The sequence below is a fragment of the Sminthopsis crassicaudata genome, chromosome 3 (assembly GCF_048593235.1).
Source record: "Sminthopsis crassicaudata isolate SCR6 chromosome 3, ASM4859323v1, whole genome shotgun sequence".
Classification (NCBI taxonomy): Eukaryota; Metazoa; Chordata; class Mammalia; order Dasyuromorphia; family Dasyuridae; genus Sminthopsis; species Sminthopsis crassicaudata.
The window spans coordinates 104035303-104049975 of record NC_133619.1 but is presented as its reverse complement, the minus strand read 5'-3'; positions in this window follow the sequence as shown (position 1 = coordinate 104049975).

The window sequence follows — 14673 nt, the reverse complement described above, 5'->3', positions numbered from 1 at the left end:
TGTAAATGGCTTTCTTCATTACAAGACTATTGGAACTAGCTTGACTCACCTTGAGGTTGAAATAGTCATTCCTGTCAGAATTAATTTTTACATAATCTAGTTTTTAACTGTGTACAATCTTCTTCTGGTTCTATTCATTTCAGCCAGCTTCAGTTCAGGTAAGTTTCTCTAGGATTCTCTGAAGTCATTCTGCTGATCATTTCTTACAGAACAATAATATTCCATAATATTCATATATCATAACTTACATTATCCAACTGATGGGCATCCACTCACTTTCCAGTTCCTTGCCACTGCTTGATCAAAGGATATAAACAGTTTGGTAACACTTTGAGGATAATTCCATATTGATCTCCTAAAGTGTTAGATTAGTTCACAACTCAACTGAAACTATATTAGTATCTATTTTCCCATATTCACTCTCCATTATCATTAGATTTTCCTTTCATCTTAGCCAATTTGAGAGGTGTGAAGGGGTGCCTTAAAGTTGTTTTCATATTCATTTTTCTAATCAATAGGGATTTAGAGCACTTTTTCACATGATTAGAAATTATTTTAATTTCTTCATCTGAAAATTTTCTGTTCACATACATTGACCATTTATCAATTATAGAATAACTTGTATCCTCATGAATTTGAATCATTTTAATGTATTTTAGAAATGAGGCTTTTATTAGAACTCTTGTATGTAAACATTTCCCCATTTCCTTGTTTCCCTTTTAATCTTATCTGCATTGATTTTGTTTGTGCAAAATTTTTTGATTTCATATAATCAAAATTATCCATTTTACATTCCAAAATGTACTCTAGTTCTTCTTTTACTACAAATTTCTTCCTTCTCCACAGATCTGAAAGGCAGACTATACTTTGTTCTTTTAATCTGCTTATAGGATCACTTTTTATGTTTATATCATTTTGACCTTCTTTTGGTATAGGCTGTTAGGTGTAGATTATTACTTGTTCCTGCCATTCTAATTTCCAATTTGCCCAGCAATTTTTGTCAAATAGTGAGTTTTTGTCATAGAAACTAGGGTCTTTGGGATTATCAAATACTAGATGACTATGGTCATTTACCATTGGGTCTTGTGAATCTAACATATTTCAGTGATCAACTATTCTATTTCTTAGCACCAAATGGTTTTGATGACTGCTACTTCATAATAAAGTTTTAGATCCGATATAGCCAAATCACCTTCATTTGCATTTTTCATGAATTCCCTTGAAATGCTTGACCTTATGTTCTTCCAGATGAATTTTCTTGTTATTTCTACTAGTTCTGTAAAATAATTTCTTGGCAGTTTGATTAGTATGGCACTGAATAAGTAGATTAATTGTCATTTTTTATTATATTAGCTCAACCTACCCATGAGCACTTGACATTTTTGCTATTGATTTGATTTGATTTGATTTGATTTGTATGGAAAACATTTTCTAATTGTGTTCATATAGTTCCTGACTTTGTATTTCAGGTAGAATTCCAAATATTTTATTTTAAAAACAGTAATTTAAAATGGTATTTATCTTTGTATCTCTTGCTGCTAGGCTTTCTTGGTCATATATAAAAATGCTGATGATTTATGTAGATTTATTTTGTATCCTGCAATTTTGCTAACATTGTGAATTTTTTCTAGTAGTTTTTTTTTTACTTGATTCTTTAGGGTTCTCTAAATATACTATCATATCATCTACAAAGAGTGATAATTTGATTTTCTCATTACTTACTCTGATTCCTTTAATCTTTTTTCTTCTTCTCTTATTGTGAAAGCTAACATTTTTAACACAATATTGAATAGTCAAGGATGCTAGTGGGCAACCTTGTTTCACCCCTGAACTTACTGGGAATGGTTCTAATTTATCACCATTACATATTATGCTTGTTAATAGTTTTGAAATGCTAATACAAAAATTTAAAATAAAATATTAGCAAAGAGATTATGTCAACTTATCAGCAGGATAATATACTACCAACAAGTGGATTTTATGCCAGGAATGTAAGGATTGTTTGATATCAGGAAAACCATTTCCATATTAACCATATCAATAAGAAAACCAATAGAAATAATATAATAATCTCAAATTACTCATTCAAATTAAAAACACCAAAGATAAGGATAAAGAGAGTTTTCTTAAAATACTAAGCATTATCTATATAAAATGAACAGCAAGCATTATTTGTAATGGAGAGAAGTTGCATGCATTCCCAATAAGATCATGGCCGAATGAAGGATGTCATTTCATGCCACTATTATTCAACATTATTGGGAAAACAATATGTAACTTTGCTTTACCTCTGGTAGACCTTTTCTTCTCTTATTGTTAAAGGATGATGATGATTCAAGATGACTGAGAAGTATTTGTCTCTGATCTCCCCACTGAGAGGCCTTTGCATTGTCTGACCTTTCTCCTCTTCCTTCTGACTCCAATTTATTTTCCCAGTCCACAAACAACACCTGTGTCAGTAAAAATTGCTTTCTAACTCCTTCAGATGTTCACAGATTAGAAATTTTGCTTTTAGCAATAAGTATAGAAAAAATAAATTAAAGGAATTAGAATAGATAATGAGGAAATAAAACCATCACTCTTTGTAGATGATATAATGATATGCTTGGATATCCTAGAAAATCTTCCCAAAACCTAATGGATACAATGCACAACTTTAGAAACATGACGGGTTTGAAATAAACTGATGCTAATCATCAGCTTTTCTGTTTATTACTGACAAAATCTCATAGCAAGAGATAAAAAGAGAAATTCCATTTGAAATATCTATAAGATTTAAAGTAAAATATTTGGGAATTTACCTACCAAGACAAACCCAAAAATATATGAACACAATTACAAAACACTTTTTACACAAATAAAGTCATATCTAAACAACTGTAAACATATCAAATGCTCATGGATAGGTTGAGCTAATATGATCAAAATGACAATTCTGTCTAAATTGGTCTACTTGTTCAGTGCCATACCAATCAAACTGCCAATTTTTTTATGTATATATGTATATAAATGCAATTATGAAACAGGAGTAATCAAAACCATTTGGTACTGGCTAACAAATAGAGTGATGGATCAATGGAATAGACTTGATGCACATGACATGATAGTCAAGGCCAATAATAATCCAAACTCCAGTTTCTGGAATAAGAACTCACTATTTGACAAAAATTGCAGTGGAAACCTGGAAAAATATGTCAGAAATCTGGCATAGACTACATATCTTACCCTACATGAAAATAAAGTAAAAATAGGTCCATGATTCAGGCATAAAGAATGATGCTATAAACAAATTAGGAGTGCAAGGTATAATTTACCTATCAGATCTTTGGGAAGGGAGGAATTTATTATTAAAGAAGAACTACAGAACATTATAAAAGGCAAAATGGACAATTCTCATTAAATTTAATTAAAAATGTTTGTGCAAACAAAACCAACAGAACCAAGATTAAAAGGGAAGTACAAAGCTTGAGGAAAGTCTTTATAACCTGTGTTTCTGATTCAATTCTTATTTCTAAAATACATAATGAACTATGCCAAATTTATAATAATACAAGTCAATCCCCAATTGTTAAATAATCAAATGATATGAACAATTTTCAGAGGGTGAAATTATAACTATTTTTAGTCATATGAAAAATTTTTCTAATTCCTATTGATGAAAGAAATTCAAATTGTAATGATTCTGAAGTGCCATTTCACATCTTTCAGATTGGCTAAAATGACAGGAAAAGATAGTGATAAATGTTTGGTGAATGTGGGAAAACTAAGACACTAATGCATTGTTGGTGGAGTTGTAAAATGATCCAATCATTCTGGAGAGCACACTGGAACTATGCCCAAAGGACTACAAAACTGTGCATACCCTTTGACCCAGCAATGCCACTACTAGATGTATATTCGAAGGAAACAATATAGAAGGGTAAAGGACCATATGTGTAAAAAATGTTTGTAGTAGCTTTTTTGTGGTAGAAAAGAATTGAAAAATGAGAAAATGCCCATCAATTGGGAAATGGATGAATAAGCTATGATAAATGAAGATAATGGGATATTTTTGTTGTATAAAAATGATAAACAAACTGATTTTAGAAAGCTCTGGAAAGATTTACAAGAACTAATGCTGAGCAAAATAAGCAGAACCTGGAATACATTGTACACAATAACCACATGAATATGCAATGATCAAATACTAAATACTTAATTCTTCTCAGTGGTTCAGTGATCCAAGGCAATCCCAAATGTCTTTAAACAGAAAATGCCATTTGCAGGGGGGGCGGAGCCAAGATGGCGGAGAAGATACACCCTACTCTGTGAACGTCCTTACTCCCTCACAACCAATTAGATAAATTCAGCCTCAAAAATAGCAATGGACTGATAGATACCACAAGGACTGGAAGCACGACTTACCAGCTGAAGAGAATCTGGAGTTTCAACAGGAAAGGTCAGGTTCCAGGGGAGGAAGAAGAGAGGCCAGCACAGATGGTGGGGTGCTAGCATACTGCGCCGATCACGTTGGGGAGGGCTCTGGGATCAGAGAAGCCACTGAGATAGAAGAATCTGGCACAGACTATTAGCTCTTCTCTGCTTATAAAACAGCAGTTCAGAAGAGAAATCTAAGCCACTTTAAAAATTCAAAGCCAGATTAGATCTTCCCCGATCCCAGAGGTGACTCAGCAGAACTCTGCACTGTGGGTGGGGCCAACATAGACTGTCCTAGCTTTCACCTGTGAGTATTTAAGAGATTGAGAAGTGGGCGGATAAGGCCCAAGGTAACACATAGTGCCTGGCTCAGCTGGAGGCTGTGGAACTCAGGCCCGGGAAGTCCCAGAGAAGCAGAACCTTTGAACTAGGGACCACGGTTTCTGGCAGACACTTCCAGTTTGAGCACAGGGGCTTTTCACATCATCTGCTGCTGACATCCACGTCCCACCGAGACGCATAGGCTGGGCTTTGTGTCGCCTTTACTGTTCAGTCTCAAACCTCAGGGAAGCTGCTAGGACACACCCCCTCACAGCACAATCCTGCTAATCACCTGTGAGGCACCTCCAGGAAGGGGGTGGGGAACTCTCTCCCAGAGCTCTCTCTTAGCTCAGGCACAGGAGCCGCTGCATCCATCCAGTCTAGAAGGAAGCGGGTAAAGAAATAAATAGATAATTTCCTACCCCAGGGACAGACCCAAAAGATTTTTAATCATGAGTAAGAAGCCAAAAAGACCTATTGACTCATTCTGCACAGAGAAAGAGCGGGTATCCAACCCCGAGGAAGTTAACATCAGAGAGTCAGCAGATAACAACCTAAAAGGGAACTATACCTGCCCCCCATCACATAACTTTCTCCTCGAAGAGACTATTAAAAAGCTAAGACAGTTTGAAGAAAAATGGGGAAAGGAAAGGGAAGCAATGATAGAGAATAACAACGTTCTGAAATTGGAGTTGGAAAAAATAAAGAATTCACAGGAGATGCAGGGAAACAAAATTTGTGAATTAGAAAAGGTTAAAAAATCACAGGTAAGTAGGATTTCTGAATTGCAAAAGATAAAAAAGTCTCAAGAAAATAGAATTTCTGAATTGGAAAAAGAAAATAATTCTCAAAAAAAATTAGGGAAATGGAAAAAAAATTAAATAGAGCAAAATAATTCATTTAAAAGCTAAATTGGGCATTTAAAAAGAACTAAAAACTGTGAAAGAAGAAAATAACTCCTTAAAATTCAGGATGGAACAAATAGAAATGAATGATTCACAGAGAACCCAAGAAACAGTGAAACAAAACAAAAAAAATGAAAAGCTGGAGAATAACATCAAATACTTACTGAGAAAATCTATAGACTTGGAAAATAGATCTACGAGAGATAATCTGCAGATCATTGGACTTCCCGAAACTATGACCAAAAAAAGAGCCTAGATCTATTTTACAGGAAATTATCAAAGAGAACTGTCCAGAGATAATAGAAACAGAAGGGAAAGTAGATGTTGAAAGAATTCATCGAACTCCTTCTGAAATAGACACTAAAAAAAGAACACCACGGAATATTGTGGCTAAGCTGCAGAATTACCACACAAAGGAGAAAATCCTGCAAGCAGCTAAAAAAAAACAATTTAAATACCAAGGTGCCACAATAAGGGTCACTCAAGATCTGGCTGCCTCCACATTAAAAGATAGAAGGGTCTGGAACCTGATATTCTGTAAGGCAAAAGATCAAGGACTGCAACCAAGAATGAACTACCCAGCTAAGTTTAGCATCTTTTTCCATGGAAGAAGAGGGTCATTCAATGAAACAGAGGAATTCTATATGTTTCTAAGAAAAAAACCAGACATAAACAAAAAATTTGATCTACATCCACAAGACTGAAGAGAAACAGAAAAAGGTTCACAGAACCCTTGAGAACTCTAACTCTGTTGTGGGTATATAAAAAGTACTCATGGATAATTTGATTTTACTGATATAAAAGAAAAAAAGGGGGGTGTAGTAAAGGGAAGGAGGTCATTTCAGAAAAAGGGGAAGGAATGATAAAAAGAGGGAAACTACATCCCAGGAAGAGGCATAGAAAATACACCATATCTGAGGGAATTTAGTGAGGGGGAGAATCATTGTGTGAATCTTACTCTCATCAGAAGAGGTTCAAAGAGTAAATAATTGACATATTTGTTTTTCAGAGAATTCTCTCTCATATCATTAAAAGAGGGGAGAGGAAAAGGGAAAAGGAAAAGGAGAATAAGGGAAGGGACGTGGAGGGAGGGGGGAGGGATACTAAAAAAAGGGAGGGCTGCGGGTCACAAGGGGGATCTATAAATTAAATATTGGGGAAGGGGATCAGGGGAGTCAAGGGAAAAAGCATATTCTGGGGATAATATGATGGCAGGAAATACAGAATTAGTCATTTTAACTGTAAATGTGAATGAGATGAACGCTCCCATCAAATGGAGACGGAAAGCAGACTGGATCAAAAATCAGAAGCCTACAATATGTTGTCTATAGGAAACACACTCAAAGCAGGGAGATATATACACAGTAAAGGTAAAAGGATGGAGCAGAGCCTATTATGCTTCAGGTAAAGCCAAAAAAGCAGGGGTAGCTATCCTTATATCAGACCAAGCAAAAGCAGAAGTTGATCTAGTTAAAAGAGATAAGGAAGGAAACTATATCCTGCTGAAAGGTAGCATAAATAATGAAGCCATATCAATACTAAACATATATGCACCAAGTGGTATAGCATCTAACTTTCTAAAGGAAAAGTTAAGAGAGTTGCAAGAAGAAATAGACAGTAAAACTATAATAGTGGGAGATCTCAACCTTGCACTCTCAGATTTAGACAAATCAAACCACAAAACAAACAAGAAAGAAATTAAAAAAGGAAATAGAACATTAGAAAAACTAGGTATGATAGACCTTTGGAGAAAACTGAATGGCAATAGAAAGGAATATACTTTCTTCTCAGCAGTTCATGGATCCTATACAAAAATTGACTATATATTAGGACATAAAGATCTCAAAATTAAATGTAGGAAGGCAGAAATAATAAATGCCTTCTTCTCAGATCACAATGCAATAAAAGCTACATTCAGTAAAAAGTTAGGGGTAAATAGACCAAAAAGTAATTGGAAACTGAACAATCTCATCTTAAAAAATGACTGGGTGAAACAGCAAATTATAGAAACAATTAATAATTTCATCCATGATAATGACAATGATGAGACATCATACAAAAATCTGTGGAATGCAGCTAAAGCAGCAATAAGGGGAAATTTTATATATTTAGAGGCTTATTTGAAGAAAATAGAGAAAGAGAAGATTGACGAATTGGGGTTGCAACTTAAAAGGCTAGAAAAAGACCAAATTAAAAACCCCCAACCAAAAATTAAACTTGAAATACAAAAATTGAAAGGAGCAATCAATAATATTGAAAGTAAAAAAAAAAAAAAAAAACTATTGAATTAATAAATAAAACCAAGAGTTCGTTTTATGAAAAAGCCAATAAAATTGTTAATCTTACAAATGAAAAGGGGGATCTTTCAACCAATGAAGAAGAAATTAGAGAAATAATGAATTACTTTGCCGAACTTTATGCCAATAAATTTGATAACTTAAGTGAAATGTATGACTTTCTCCAAAAATATAGGCTCCCTAGATTAACAAAGGAGGAGATAAATTGCTTAAATAGTCCCATTTCAGAAAAAGAAATAGAACAAGCTATTAATCAACTCCCCAGAAAAAAATGTCCAGGACCAGATGGATTCACATGTGAATTCTACCAAACATTTAAAGAACATCAACCCCAATGTTTTATAAATTATTTGAAAAAATAGGGGATGAAGGAGTCCTACCAAACTCCTTTTATGACACAGACATGGTCCTGATACCTAAACCAGGTCGATCGAAAACTGAGAAAGAAAATTATAGGCCAATTTCCTTAATGAATATTGATGCTAAAATCTTAAATAAGATATTAGCAAAAAGACTTCAGAAAATCATCTCCAGGATAATACGCTATGATCAAGTAGGATTTATTCCAGGAATGCAGGGCTGGTTTAATATTAGGAAAACTATTAATATAATTGACCATATTAATAATCAAATTAATAAAAACCATATGATCATCTCAATAGGTGCAGAAAAAGCATTTGAAAAAATCCAACATCCATTCCTACTAAAAACTCTTGAGAGTATAGGAATAAATGCACTATTCCTTAGAATAATCAGGAGCATATATTTACGACCATCAGTAAGCATGATATGCAATAGAAATAAACTGCAACCTTTCCCAGTTAGATCAGGAGTGAAACAAGGTTGCCTACTATTACCATTACTATTCAATATAGTACTAGAAACGCTAGCCTTGGCAATAAGAGCCGAGAAAGACATTCAAGGAATTAGAGTAGGAATTGAGGAAATAAAACTATCACTCTTTGCAGATGACATGATGGTATACTTAGAGAACCCCAAAGACTTTGCTAAAAAGCTATTAGAAATAATTCAAAATTTCAGCAAAGTAGCAGGATACAAAATAAATCCACATAAATCCTCAGCATTTTTATACATCACTAACAAAATGCAACAGCAAGAGATACAACGAGAATTTCCATTCCAAACAAATGTTGAGAGTATAAAATATTTGGGAATCCATCTACCAAAGAAAAGTCAGGAATTATATGAGAAAAATTACAAAACACTTGCCACAAAAATAAAGTCAGATTTAAATAATTAGAAAGACATTCAGTGCTCTTGGATAGGCCAAGCGAATATAATAAAGATGACAATACTCCCCAAACTAATCTATTTATTTAGTGCTATACCAATCAGACTCCCAAGAAACTATTTTAATGACCTAGAAAAAATAACAACAAATTTCATATGGAAGAATAAAAGGTAGAAAATTGCAAGGGAACTAATGAAAAATAAGTCAGAGCAAGGTGGTCTAAGTGTACCTGATCTAAAGCTATATTATATAGCATCAGTCACCAAAACCATTTGGAATTGGCTAAGAAATAGACCAGTAGATCAATGGAACAGATTAGATACAAAGGACAAAAAAGGGTACATCTATAACAATCTAATCTTTGACAAACCCAAAGATACCAACATTAGGGATAAAAATTCATTATTTGGAAAAAACTTGGGAAAACTGGAAATTAATATGGCAGAAATTAAATATGGATCCACACTTAACACCATATCCCAAGATAAGATAAAAATGGGTCCATGATTTAGGCATAAAGAATGAGATAATAAATAGATTAGAGGAACAGAGGATAGTCTACCTCTCAGACCTGTGGAGGAGGAAGGAATTTATGACCAGAGGAGAACTAGAGATCATTATTGATCATGAAATAGAAGATTTTGATTACATCAAACTGAAAAGTTTCTGTACAAACAATACTAATGCAAACAAGATTAGAAGGGAAGTAACAAATTGGGAAATATTTTTAAAAGTAAAGGTTCTGACAAAGGTCTCATTTCCAAAATATATAGAGAACTGACACTAATTTATAAGAAACCAAACCATTCTCCAATTGATAAATGGTCAAAGGATATGAACAGACAATTCTCAGATGATGAAATTGAAACTATATCCACTCATATGAAAGAGTGTTCCAAATCAGTACTGATCAGAGAAATGCAAATTAAGACAACTCTGAGATACCACTACACACCTGTCAGATTGGCTAAGATGACAGAAAAAATAATGATGAATGTTGGAGGGGATTTGGGAAAGCTGGGACACTAATACATTGCCGGTGGAGTTGTGAAAGAATCCAGCCATTCTGGAGAGCAATTTGGAACTATGCCCCAAAAGTTATCAAACTCTGCATACCCTTTGACCCAGCAGTACTACTACTGGGTTTATATCCCAAAGAAATACTAAAGAGCTGAAAGAGACCTGTATGTGCCAAAATGTTTGTGGCAGCTCTTTTTGTAGTGGCTAGAAACTGGAAGATGAATGGATGTCCATCAGTTGGAGAATAGTTGGGTAAATTATGGTATATGAAGGTTATGGAATATTATTGCTATGTAAGAAATGACCAGCAGGAGGAATACAGAGAGGCTTGGAGAGACTTACATCAACTGATGCTGAGTGAAATGAGCAGAACCAGAAGATCACTATACACTTTAACAACAATACTGTATGAGGATATATTCTGATGGAAGTGGAAATCCTCAACATAAAGAAGATCCAACTCACTTCCAGTTGATCAGTGATGGACAGAGGTAGCTACACCCAGAGAAGGAACACTGGGAAGTGAATGTAAATTGTTAGCACTAATGTCTGTCTGCCCAGGTTGCATGTACCTTCGGATTCTAATGTTTATTGTGTAACAAGAAAATGATATTCACACACATGTATTGTACCTAGACTATATTGTAACACATGTAAAATGTATGGGATTGCCTGTCATCGGGGGGAGGGAGTAGAAGGAGGGGAGGATAATTTGGAAAAATGAATACAAGGAATAATATTATACAAAAATATATTAAAAAAAAGAAAACTAAAGGCCTGAAATGAATCATTATACTCTGAACTGCATTTTTCAGAAAAACTGGGAGGTCTTTGTTGGGAAGGTATTTGACGTTCTCTTCTTGAATCTGGAGTCACCTAATACAAATTTCTTTGAATTAAACCCCAAATAGCTAAAGCCATTAAGTCAGTCATTCAGTGAATAAACATTCTTAAACATGCTTTGCACTGTAAGTGCTAGGAATACAAATAGAAGCAGGAAGAAGGAAAAATTCTGCCAGTTAACATTCCAATGAGGAAGACATCATAAAAAAGGTTGACTGAAAAGAGACATTATGGGGATTTGGGGGAAGGAGGTATAGTGAGAGGGGTCATCTAGCATTGGATAAAGTAGAGAAACTCAGTTGGAGATAAGAAAACATGATGCATAAAGAGAAATACATCCTTGGCCAGAGCTTCAGAATTTCTAACAAATCAATAAGAAGATGAGACCTTGGGTCTATTCAGAGAGTACTTTCAATATGCAAAATACAAGGAAGTTCTTACTAATAAATTTACCTGAGACACTAAAAAAAAAAAAAAAAGAAAATGCCATTTGCATCCAGAAAAAGAACAAAAGAACTATGGAGAATGAATATAAATGAATAAAAAATTTTATATCCTTTTCTTTTATCTGATTTTTCCATTTGCCTCTGTTTTCTCTTCCAATATGTTTCATAAAGCAATGTGTATTAAAATAAATAATTTAAAACAAAAAGCAAAACAAATGTAAATACCCTTGGAAGTATCCATGCATTAATTGGCCAGTTAATAAAAAATGCTCAAATATTTTCTTCTAAAAAAGTTTTGTTTTGTTGCTGAGGCAATTGGGGTTAAGTGACTTACCCAGAGTCACACATCTGAGGCCAGATTTGAACTCAGGTCCTCCTGCCTTCAGGGCTGGTGTTCTATCCATTGCACCTCCTAGCTGCCCCTTCTAAAAAGTCTTAAGAGCAAAAGTATTGAAGGAATCTTAGCTTTAACAATATAATAGAAAAAAGAAATATTAACCAATACTCATTATGTGATGAAAGCATAGCTGTTTTGATAATAAAGACCTAGAGGAAAGAAGAGTTAGTCAATTCTTATTTTAATTCTTGTTTTCACAGCATACAGACTGATGTTATATTTTGGAGTGAAGAACAGTCAATTTGTCTAAAACAGTTAACCAAAGGCCAAAGAACTAACTGCCTTCAATAAAGTCAAATAAATAGTCATGAAAAAAAAAACATCCCCTAAAAGAGCTGACAGATACTGCTTGGATGATATTTAAAAATTCACAGAGAAAAACTTCAAAATATATAAAAAGATAGTTTTCAACATTCACTCTTGTACAACCTCATGTTCCCAATTTTTCTTCTTCCCTTCACTTCACCCCCTCTCCCAGACAGCACATAATACAATATATGTTAAATATGTGCAATTATTCTATAGATATTGCCACACTATCAGCTGCACAAGAAAAATCAAAAAGGAAAAAAAAAAATCAAAAGATAATCCAAAAGCAAGCAAACACTAACAAAAAGGTGAAAATAATATGTTGTGATTTACATTAAATTTTCCCTGATATCTCTATGAGTCCACATGGTTCTCCTCCATCTATTGGAGTTTACTGGAATTGGCCTGAATCAACTCACTGTTGAAAAGAGCCACGTCTGTCAGAATTGACCATTGCATAATCTTATTGCTGTGTACAATGTTCTCTTAGTTCTACTCACTTCACTCATAATTAGTTCATGTAAGCCTCTTCTGACCTATCTGAAAACTTCCTGCTGATAATTTTTTATAAAAACAATAATATTCTATAACATTCATAATCTATAACTTATTTAAATCATTCCCTAACTAATGGGCATCCAATCAGTTTCCAGTTCCTTGCCATTATAAAAAAAAATGCACAAGTGGATCCTTTTTCCATTTTTTATGATCTCATTGGGATGCAGGCCCAATGGAAACATTGCTGCATGGAAGGATATGCACAGTTTGATAGCCCTTTGGAAATAGTTCCATATATCACTTCAAATAAGAACAACTTCACCAATAATGCATGTGTCTCAGTTTTCGGCACATGCCGTCCAACATTTATCATTATCTTTTCCTGTCATTTTAGTCAATCTGAGAGGTGTGTAATTATACCTCAGAGTTGTCTCTAGTTTGCATTTCTCTGATCAACAGTGAGAAAAATCTTGATTCTTTAATAGCTGCTAGGATTCATAAAGAACATTTCTATATTGTTTAGTTCTCTGAGACTAAAATATTCAAGTTATATTCTGTACAAATATTATTTTATGAGCAGAGATAAAAGCTAAAATGGAAATAATGTGAACTATAAAGACTAAAAGAAAGATACTGAATACATTTTTTTAGTTTACCTTTTATTTATTTATTTATTTATTTTATTTATAAAATTTTGACAGTATATATGCATATTTTTTAAAACATTATCCCTTGTATTCATTTTTCCAAATTATCCCCTCCTTCCCTCTACTCCCTCCCCTTGATGACAGGCAATCCCATACATTTTACATATGTTACAGTATAAGCTAGATACAATATATGTGTGTAAATACCATTTTCTTGTTGCACATTAAGTATTAGATTCCGAAGGTATAAGTAACCTGGGTAGATAGATAGTAGTGCTAACAATTTACATTCACTTCCCAGTGTTCCTTCTCTGGTGTAGTTGTTTCTGCCCATCATTGATCAACTGGAAGTAAGTTGGATCTTCTTTATGTTGAAGATATCCACTTCCATCAGAATACATCTTCATACAACATTGAAGTGTACAGCGATCTTCTGGTTCTATTCATTTCACTCAGCATCAGTTGATGTAAGTCTCTCCAAGCCTCTGTAATGAATTCATTTTTAATATGCTCCTCTATAGCATTATGAATAACTACCTGTTTATAAGGAAAGTTTCCCTTGAATCCCTCCAAACAAGTGTCATAACAAATTAGAATGCACAGTTTATGCTCCAGATTTCTGGATCTGAATTCAGGAAAACCTGGAACTTAAAATACTGACTGACACCGCTTCCTGAACCTGGATAAATCTGTGAAGCTCAGTGTTCTTAATTTGTAAGAGAAGTGTACTGTCTATCACAGAGGCATTGGCCTGTTTTGGAAGTCAAAATGGATAAAATAATTTTCACACCTGTTACCAACAAATAAATTATTAATCCCTATTGTAGTATAATATGAATAAAACTATAAGTTTTAAAATTAGAATCTTGTTTGCATATCATATTTTTTCTTCATATATATCTACTCTACACATTGTTATTTCTTGCAGAAAAGTAACATAAACAATAAAAAAAAAAAACAGTGAAGTGACATTTAAGACCCCCTACAAAAGCTACACTTTAAATTTGGTTACTGGCAAGCTACAAATGGGGATCTCATAAATTAGTTACTTTTATATCATAATCTGAGGTAAGATTTATCTCCAAATTTGTTCCAGTCAACAAACATTCTTTAATCATCTACAATGTGACATATTTTGGATTCAATCTTGGACATAGAAAGAAAGGCAAATTGTTAGATTCTTACTAAGTGCTAATGAGATAATGAGATATTAGGTTCTTACTAAGTGCTAAGTTGGTACTTGACAATTCTCTAGTTCTGGCCTTTACTGGGAGTTTTACTTGTGAATTCCTGGGGAAAAGCTTGCATGCTTAGGAGGAGCA